This window comes from Ranitomeya variabilis, chromosome 3, assembly GCF_051348905.1.
Source record: "Ranitomeya variabilis isolate aRanVar5 chromosome 3, aRanVar5.hap1, whole genome shotgun sequence".
NCBI lineage: Eukaryota > Metazoa > Chordata > Amphibia > Anura > Dendrobatidae > Ranitomeya > Ranitomeya variabilis.
In genome coordinates this window covers 202415827-202425392 of record NC_135234.1, presented here as the reverse complement: position 1 = coordinate 202425392, position 9566 = coordinate 202415827, and positions in this window count along the sequence as shown.

The window sequence follows — 9566 nt, the reverse complement described above, 5'->3', positions numbered from 1 at the left end:
TGGACAAATGCTGTCTCCTGTCACTTTGAATTGATGCAGCAGTACCTGTTGTGTCAGTGGTCATTGCGATATCACTCCACAGCCTGGTCAAAAAACCCCTCTGTCCAACGCCACTTCGGATTTGTGCACCTCTAACACCAATGCCATGTTGCCCCTACGGCTCTTGTGAGAACCATCACTGCTGCTGTGTGCTGGGAATGCCTGAACTGTTGTGAATTTGGATTCTGGGCTCCCCCGGTGGCTACTGGTGGAATTGAACTGGTGTCTTCATCTTCTCTGTTCACCTGTTCCCATCAAGATGTGGGAGTCGCTATATAACCTTGCTGCTCTGTTAGTTGCTTGCCGGTCAACAATGTTATCAGAAGCCTCTCTGTGCTTGTTCCTGCTCCTAGACAACTACTAGATAAGTTGGACTCTTGTCCATGTTTGTTTTTGCATTTTGGTTCCAGTTCACAGCTGTAGTTTCGTTACTGTGTCTGGAAAGCTCTTGTGAACAGGAATTGCCACTCTGGTGTTATGAGTTAATGCCAGAGTTTTAAAGTAATTTCTGGATGGTGTTTTGATTAGGGTTTTTAGCTGACCATGAAAGTGTCCTTTCTGTCTTCTGCTATGTAGTAAGTGGACCTCAAATTTGCTAAACCTATTTTCATACTACGTTTGTTATTTCATCTTAATTCACCGCCAATACATGTGGGGGGCCTCTGTCTCCTTTTGGGGTATTTCTCTAGAGGTGAGCTAGGACTAATAATTTAGTCCTCCGGCTGGTGCTGGGCATCTAGAATCAACGTAGGCATGCTACCCGGCCACTGCTAGTTGTGTGTTAGGTTTAGTTCATGGTCAGCTCAGTTCCCATCTTCCAAGAGCTAGTTCCTATATATGCTTATGCTATGATCTCTTGCCATTGAGATCATGACAGTTTGACCGGCCCACTAAAGGGTTAAAATCCTTGGCTGAGAAAGGAGAGAAATAAGTAGTCTGCTGAAATTTTTTTTTTTTTTTTTTTTTTTTTCTCTCCTTTGAATGGCTCTGTGTCCACCTGTTTGTAATGGATCTTCAGAGTGTAACTGCAGGTTTGAATAATCTCGCCACGAAGGTACAAAATTTGCAAGATTTTGTTTGTCATGCACCTGTATCTGAGCCGAGAATTCCTTTGCCGGAATTTTTCTCGGGGAATAGATCTGGGTTTCAGAATTTTCGAAATAATTGCAAATTATTTTTGTCCCTGAAATCTCGCTCTGCCGGAGACCCTGCACAGCAGGTCAGGATTGTGATTTCCTTGCTCCGGGGCGACCCTCAAGACTGGGCTTTTTCATTGACACCAGGGGATCCTGCGTTGCTCAATGTGGATGCGTTTTTTCTGGCCTTGGGGTTGCTTTATGACGAACCTCATTTGGAGCTTCAGGCAGAAAAAACTTTGATGTCCCTATCTCAGGGGCAAGATGAAGCGGAAATTTACTGCCAAAGATTCCGTAAATGGTCTGTGCTTACTCAGTGGAATGAGTGCGCCCTGGCGGCGACTTTCAGAGAGGGTCTCTCTGATGCCATTAAGGATGTTATGGTGGGGTTCCCTGTGCCTGCGGGTCTGAATGAGTCCATGACAATGGCTATTCAGATCGATAGGCGTTTGCGGGAGCGCAAACCAGTGCACCATCTGGCGGTGTCCACTGAGAAATCGCCAGAGAGTATGCAGTGTGATAGAATTCTGTCCCGAAGCGAGCGGCAGAATTTTAGACGGAAAAATGGGTTGTGTTTCTATTGTGGTGATTCTACTCATGTTATATCAGCATGCTCTAAGCGCACTAAAAAACTTGGTAAATCTGTTTCCATTTGCACCTTACCGTCTAAGTTTATTCTATCTGTGACCCTGATTTGCTCTTTGTCATCTATTACCACGGACGCCTATGTCGACTCTGGCGCCGCTTTGAGTCTTATGGATTGGTCCTTTGCCAAACGCTGTGGGTATGATTTAGAGCCTTTGGAGACTCTTATTCCTCTGAAGGGGATTGACTCCACCCCATTGGCTAATAATAAACCACAATACTGGACACAAGTAACTATGCGTATTAATCCGGGTCACCAGGAGATTATTCGCTTTCTGGTGCTGTATAATCTACATGATGATTTGGTGCTAGGATTGCCTTGGCTGCAATCTCACAACCCAGTCCTCGACTGGAGAGCTATGTCTGTGTTGAGCTGGGGATGTAAGGGGGCTCATGGGGATGTACCTGTGGTTTCCATTTCATCATCTATTCCCTCTGAAATTCCTGAGTTCCTGTCTGACTATCGTGACGTCTTTGAAGAATCCAAGCTTGGTTCGTTACCTCCGCACCGAGAGTGCGATTGTTCTATAGATTTAATCCCGGGTAGTAAATACCCAAAGGGTCGTTTATTTAATCTGTCTGTGCCTGAACATGCTGCTATGCGAGAATATATAAAGGAGTCCTTGGAAAAGGGACATATTCGTCCATCGTCATCTCCCTTAGGAGCCGGTTTTTTCTTTGTGTCAAAAAAAGACGGCTCTTTGAGACCATGTATTGATTATCGGCTTTTGAATAAAATCACTGTTAAATATCAATACCCATTGCCGTTGCTGACTGATTTGTTTGCTCGCATAAAGGGGGCCAAGTGGTTCTCTAAGATTGACCTTCGTGGGGCGTATAATTTGGTGCGAATCAGGCAGGGGGATGAGTGGAAAACCGCATTTAATACGCCCGAGGGCCACTTTGAGTATTTAGTGATGCCTTTTGGTCTTTCTAATGCTCCGTCAGTTTTCCAGTCCTTTATGCATGATATTTTTCGCGATTATTTGGATAAATTTATGATTGTGTATCTGGATGATATTCTGATTTTTTCGGATGACTGGGACTCTCATGTCCAGCAAGTCAGGAGGGTTTTTCAGGTTTTGCGGTCTAATTCTTTGTGTGTGAAGGGTTCTAAGTGTGTTTTTGGGGTACAGAGGATTTCCTTTTTGGGATATATTTTTTCCCCCTCTTCCATTGAAATGGATCCTGTCAAGGTTCAAGCTATTTGTGATTGGACGCAGCCCTCTTCTCTTAAGAGTCTTCAGAAATTTTTGGGCTTTGCTAACTTTTATCGTCCATTTATTGCTGGTTTTTCGGATATTGCTAAGCCATTGACCGATTTGACTAAGAAGGGTGCTGATGTTGCTGATTGGTCCCCTGATGCTGTGGAGGCCTTTCGGGAGCTTAAGCGCCGTTTTTCCTCTGCCCCTGTGTTGCGTCAGCCTGATGTTGCTCTACCTTTTCAGGTTGAGGTCGACGCTTCTGAGATCGGAGCTGGGGCAGTGTTGTCGCAGAAAAGTTCTGACTGCTCCGTTATGAGGCCTTGTGCCTTCTTTTCCCGTAAATTTTCGCCCGCTGAGCGGAATTATGATGTTGGGAATCGGGAGCTTTTGGCCATGAAGTGGGCTTTTGAGGAGTGGCGCCATTGGCTTGAGGGGGCCAGACATCAGGTGGTGGTATTGACTGACCACAAAAATTTGATTTATCTTGAGACCGCCAGGCGCCTGAATCCTAGACAGGCGCGCTGGTCATTATTTTTCTCTCGGTTTAATTTTGTGGTGTCATACCTACCGGGTTCTAAGAATGTTAAGGTGGATGCCCTTTCTAGGAGTTTTGAGCCTGACTCACCTGGTAACTCTGAGCCCACAGGTATCCTTAAGGATGGAGTGGTATTGTCAGCCGTTTCTCCAGATCTGCGGCGGGCCTTGCAGGAGTTTCAGGCGGATAGACCTGATCGTTGCCCACCTGATAAACTGTTTGTTCCTGATGATTGGACCAGTAGAGTCATCTCTGAGGTTCATTCTTCTGTGTTGGCAGGTCATCCTGGCATTTTTGGTACCAGGGATTTGGTGGCAAGGTCCTTCTGGTGGCCTTCCCTGTCACGAGATGTGCGAGGCTTTGTGCAGTCTTGTGACGTTTGTGCTCGGGCCAAGCCTTGTTGTTCTCGGGCTAGTGGATTGTTGTTGCCCTTGCCTATTCCTAAGAGGCCTTGGACGCACATCTCGATGGATTTTATTTCAGATCTGCCTGTTTCTCAGAAGATGTCTGTCATCTGGGTGGTGTGTGACCGTTTCTCTAAGATGGTCCATTTGGTTCCTCTGCCCAAGTTGCCTTCTTCTTCCGAGTTGGTTCCTCTGTTTTTTCAAAATGTTGTTCATTTGCATGGTATTCCTGAGAATATCGTTTCTGACAGAGGGACCCAATTCGTGTCTAGATTTTGGCGGGCATTCTGTGCTAGGATGGGCATAGATTTATCTTTTTCGTCCGCTTTCCATCCTCAGACGAATGGCCAGACCGAGCGGATTAATCAGACCCTGGAGACATATCTGAGGTGTTTTGTGTCTGCTGACCAGGATGATTGGGTTGCTTTTTTGCCATTGGCGGAGTTCGCTCTCAATAATCGGGCCAGCTCTGCCACTTTGGTGTCCCCGTTTTTCTGTAATTCGGGGTTTCATCCTCGATTTTCCTCTGGTCAGGTGGAATCTTCGGATTGTCCTGGAGTGGATGCTGTGGTGGAGAGATTGCATCAGATCTGGGGGCAGGTGGTGGACAATTTGAGGTTGTCCCAGGAGAAGACTCAGCTTTTTGCCAACCGCCACCGTCGTGTTGGTCCTCGGCTTTGTGTTGGAGATTTGGTGTGGTTGTCTTCTCGTTTTGTCCCTATGAGGGTCTCTTCTCCTAAGTTTAAGCCTCGGTTCATTGGCCCGTATAAGATATTGGAGATTCTTAACCCTGTTTCCTTCCGTTTGGACCTCCCTGCATCCTTTTCTATTCATAACGTTTTTCATCGGTCATTATTGCGCAGGTATGAGGTACCGGTTGTGCCTTCCGTTGAGCCTCCTGCTCCGGTGTTGGTTGAGGGTGAGTTGGAGTACGTTGTGGAGAAAATCTTAGACTCTCGTGTTTCCAGACGGAGACTCCAGTATCTGGTCAAGTGGAAGGGATACGGCCAGGAGGATAATTCTTGGGTGAATGCATCTGATGTTCATGCCTCTGATCTGGTTCGTGCCTTTCATAGGGCCCATCCTGATCGCCCTGGTGGTTCTGGTGAGGGTTCGGTGCCCCCTCCTTGAGGGGGGGGTACTGTTGTGAATTTGGATTCTGGGCTCCCCCGGTGGCTACTGGTGGAATTGAACTGGTGTCTTCATCTTCTCTGTTCACCTGTTCCCATCAAGATGTGGGAGTCGCTATATAACCTTGCTGCTCTGTTAGTTGCTTGCCGGTCAACAATGTTATCAGAAGCCTCTCTGTGCTTGTTCCTGCTCCTAGACAACTACTAGATAAGTTGGACTCTTGTCCATGTTTGTTTTTGCATTTTGGTTCCAGTTCACAGCTGTAGTTTCGTTACTGTGTCTGGAAAGCTCTTGTGAACAGGAATTGCCACTCTGGTGTTATGAGTTAATGCCAGAGTTTTAAAGTAATTTCTGGATGGTGTTTTGATTAGGGTTTTTAGCTGACCATGAAAGTGTCCTTTCTGTCTTCTGCTATGTAGTAAGTGGACCTCAAATTTGCTAAACCTATTTTCATACTACGTTTGTTATTTCATCTTAATTCACCGCCAATACATGTGGGGGGCCTCTGTCTCCTTTTGGGGTATTTCTCTAGAGGTGAGCTAGGACTAATATTTTCCTCTGCTAGCATTATTTAGTCCTCCGGCTGGTGCTGGGCATCTAGAATCAACGTAGGCATGCTACCCGGCCACTGCTAGTTGTGTGTTAGGTTTAGTTCATGGTCAGCTCAGTTCCCATCTTCCAAGAGCTAGTTCCTATATATGCTTATGCTATGATCTCTTGCCATTGAGATCATGACACTGAACCAAACGGTCTGCAAGAGTTGCTTGTTTGGTAGCCAATATTTGCTCAAGGTTCTCATGCGACATGATATTTTGTAATTTTCCTTTATATCATGGATCCAGGAGGCAGGCCAACCAGTAACCATCATCGGTCATCATTTTGATAATGCGGGGGTCCCTTTTTAGGATACGCAAGGCATACTCAGCCATGTGGGCCAATGTTCCAGGTGTCAATTCACTGCTTGTGCTGGGTTGAGGAGCACTTTCTTGCAAATCATCATCACTTCTGTCCTGCAAAAAACCCTGTACCTGACCTTGCAATGCCACCAGTTTCTATTGCCCCCTGAGAAGCATCCTCCTCCCATAAATATTCATCCCCATCATCCTCCTCCTCCTCCTCTTCGTCCTCCACCTCGTCCAGGAGAGTTCCCTGAGCAGACAATGGCTGACTGTCATCAAGGCTTCCCTCCTCCTCGGCTGCAGACGCCTGCTCCTTAATGATGCTCATGCTTATGATGGCGTCGTCTGCACTTACCAGCCGTGTGCATTCCTCAAAACAGTGAAGAACTTGACAGAGGTCTTGTAGCTTTGACCACTGCACACCAGACAACTCCATGTCTGCCATCCAAGTGCCTGCCCGTGTATGTGTATCCTCCCACAAATTAATTACAGCACGCCTCTGTTCGCACAGCCTCTGAACCATGTGCAGTGTGGAGTTCCACCTTGTTGCAATGTCGATTATTAGGCAGTGCTGGGGAAGATTCAGCGATCGCTGATGGTTCAGCATACAGCTGGAGTGTACGGGCAACTGGTGGATGTGTGAGCAAAGTCTTCACACCTTCAGGAGCAGGGCTGGTAACTCCGGATAATTTTTCAGGAAGCACTGCACCACCAGGTTCAAGGTGTGATCCAGGCAAGGTATGTGTTTCAGTTCTGAAAGGGCTATGGCAGCCATAAAATTCCTTCCGTTATCACTGACTACCTTGCCTGCCTCAAGATGTACACTACCCAGCCATGACTGAGTTTGTTGCTGCAAGTACTCGGCCAGTACTTCCGCGGTGTGTCTGTTGTCGCCCAAACACTTCATTTGTAACACAGCCTGCTGACGCTTACCACTAGCTGTTAGATAATGGGACAACTCGTGTGCAACACTGGCAGCTGCGGATGGAGTGGTCATGCGACTGCGCTCTGTTGACAAGCTTTCGCTTCTGGAGGAGGAGGAGGAGGAGCGGTGGTGAACGCCTACAGCCAACTGTTTCCTAGACCGTGGGCTAGGCAGAACTGTCCAACTATGGCTGTCCCCTGTGGACCCTGCATCCGCCACATTAACCCAGTGCTCCATGATGGACACGTAACGTCCCTGGCCATGCCTACTGGTCCATGCATCTGTTCTGAGGTGCACCTTTCCACTGACTGATTCCCTCAGTGCATGGACAATGCGGTCTTTGACATGCTGGTGGAGGGCTGGGATGAATTTTCTCACAAAGAAGTGCCGACTGGGTAGGTCATAGCGTGGTACTGCGTAGGCCATCAGGTCTTTGAAAGCTTCACTTTCAACCAACCGGTAGGGCATCATCTCTAACGAGATTAGTATAGCAATGTGGGTGTTCAAACCCTGTATATGCGGATGAGAGGATGAGTACTTTCTTTTCCTAATGAGAGTCTCTTGTAGGGTGAGCTGGACTGGAGAGCAGCATATGGTGGAACTAGCGGTGGTGGTGGTATACATGGCGGATTGAGAGAGGGTTGGTGATGGTATTCTTGATGTTGGCCTACATACAGTGTTTCCTACCAATAACCTTGTGATTCCCTGACTGCTTTGACCTTGCGACGATACCTCCACATTTGCTGCTGGTGGTGTCCTAACCGGTGGGCTTACAGTGAGGGAAGCAATGTAGCGTTGCTGGCTACCTTCATTCTGAGCAGGTGCACCAACGGTACGGGATGTTTGGTAGTTAGTCCAGGCTTGCAAGTGCATGCTGGTTAAATGTCTAAGCATGCACGTTGTATTTAAATTTTGAAGATTCTTCCCTCTGCTAAAGGTGTTTAAGCATTTCTTACAGATAACTTTTGACTGATCATTCAGATCTTGGTTAAAAAATTTCCACACTACACTCTTCCTACTATGGAATACCTTTTCAGGCATTGCACGCTGTGCTACTTTCACCGGATGGCCACGCTGTCCTAAAACTGTTTTTGTTTTTGACAAACGTTTGTGGCCTGATACGGGCCTGCCAGATGACAGCTGTTGCGATGTAGATGGCTGCTGTGGATCATCCTCCTCCGCTTCTGAGATTCTGGCAGCGGCACCCTCTTCTCCCAATGGCTGCCAATCTGGGTCAACAACTGGGTCATCTATCACCTCCTCTTCAATGTCATGTGCACCTTCCTCTGTGTCACCGTGTAAGGTGCTATAGCGTTCGGGACGGGGCACCATAGTCTCATCAGGGTCAGATTCTGGCTCAGTACACTGCGAGGGCAATGTAGTGATCTGAGTCAATGGAACAGCATAATAATCTAGCTGTGGCTGTGCATCAGTGCACTCCATGTCCGATTCATCTTGTAATGGGCAGTTAACAATTTCCCTTTATAACCCAGGCACGGTATGTGTAAAGAGCTCCATGGAGTAACCTGTAGTGTCACCTGCCGCATCCTTCACTTTTGGTTTGGGTGAAGGACACAAGGAAACGTCTTGTTCCTGACCGGGAGCATCCACTGACGACTCACTGCTTTTATATTTGGAACTTTCTGAAGAGGAGGCGAAAGAGCTAGAGGCTGAGTCAGCAAGGAAAGCCAAAACTTTTACCTGCTGCTCCGGCTTTAAAAGCTGTTTTCCTACTCCCAGATAAGGGAGCCTTCGAGGCCTTGTGTAGCCAGACGATGACACTGGCTCAACACCTCCAGCCTTAGGTGCTATTGTGCTTTTGCCTCTACCACCAGATGCACCACCACCACCACCATCAGTACCAGCTGGCAACCACGGGCTCTTCCACCAGACTTCCTAAGTTTTGGGAAAATCTAACCAAAATAACAACCGTTATATGGTACTGTAAAACAAGGTAGAAGGTGTATATCCACTTTGTGAGAATTTTAATCTCACTTTTTTGGGGGGAGACTGAACCAAAACTCAGGCCTAGTGTATAAAACAACACAATGTAAGTAGCACAAAGTGGCTGGAAGACATATGAAAAAATACAAGGACTGTAGTACAATTTCAATCTCCCTACAATGATCTCAGCACAAGTATGGCAGCAATATAAAGGACTGCTGCACACAAAAGTGTGGACAAATAAACAAGATAACTGTGCAGAAAGGAGCAACAGGATTTTTGCTTTTAAAAAAGCAGTTGGTTTGCACAGCAGCGTGCAAACAGCAATGCAGCTATCAGGGAGCCTTATAAGGCAGCCTAATAAGCTACAGAGCTGATGCACAAAAATATAGCCTCCACTGTCCCTGCAAAAAAAAGGTGGTGTTGGACAGTGGAAATCGCTACAGCACAAGCAGTTTGGGGGTTAATCTTCCCTCCCTAACTGTATCCCTTCTTCTGATGAAGCTGCAGAAACCTCTCCCTATTCTAAGATCGGCAGAAGTAAGATGGCGGTCGGCGTGCACGCCCCTTTATAGCCCCTGTGATGCCGCAGAAAGCAAGCCAATCACTGTCATGCCCTTCTGTAAGATGGTGGGGACCGAGACCTATGTCATCACGCTGCCCACACTCTGCGTCCTCCTTCATTGGCTGAAAAATGGCGCTG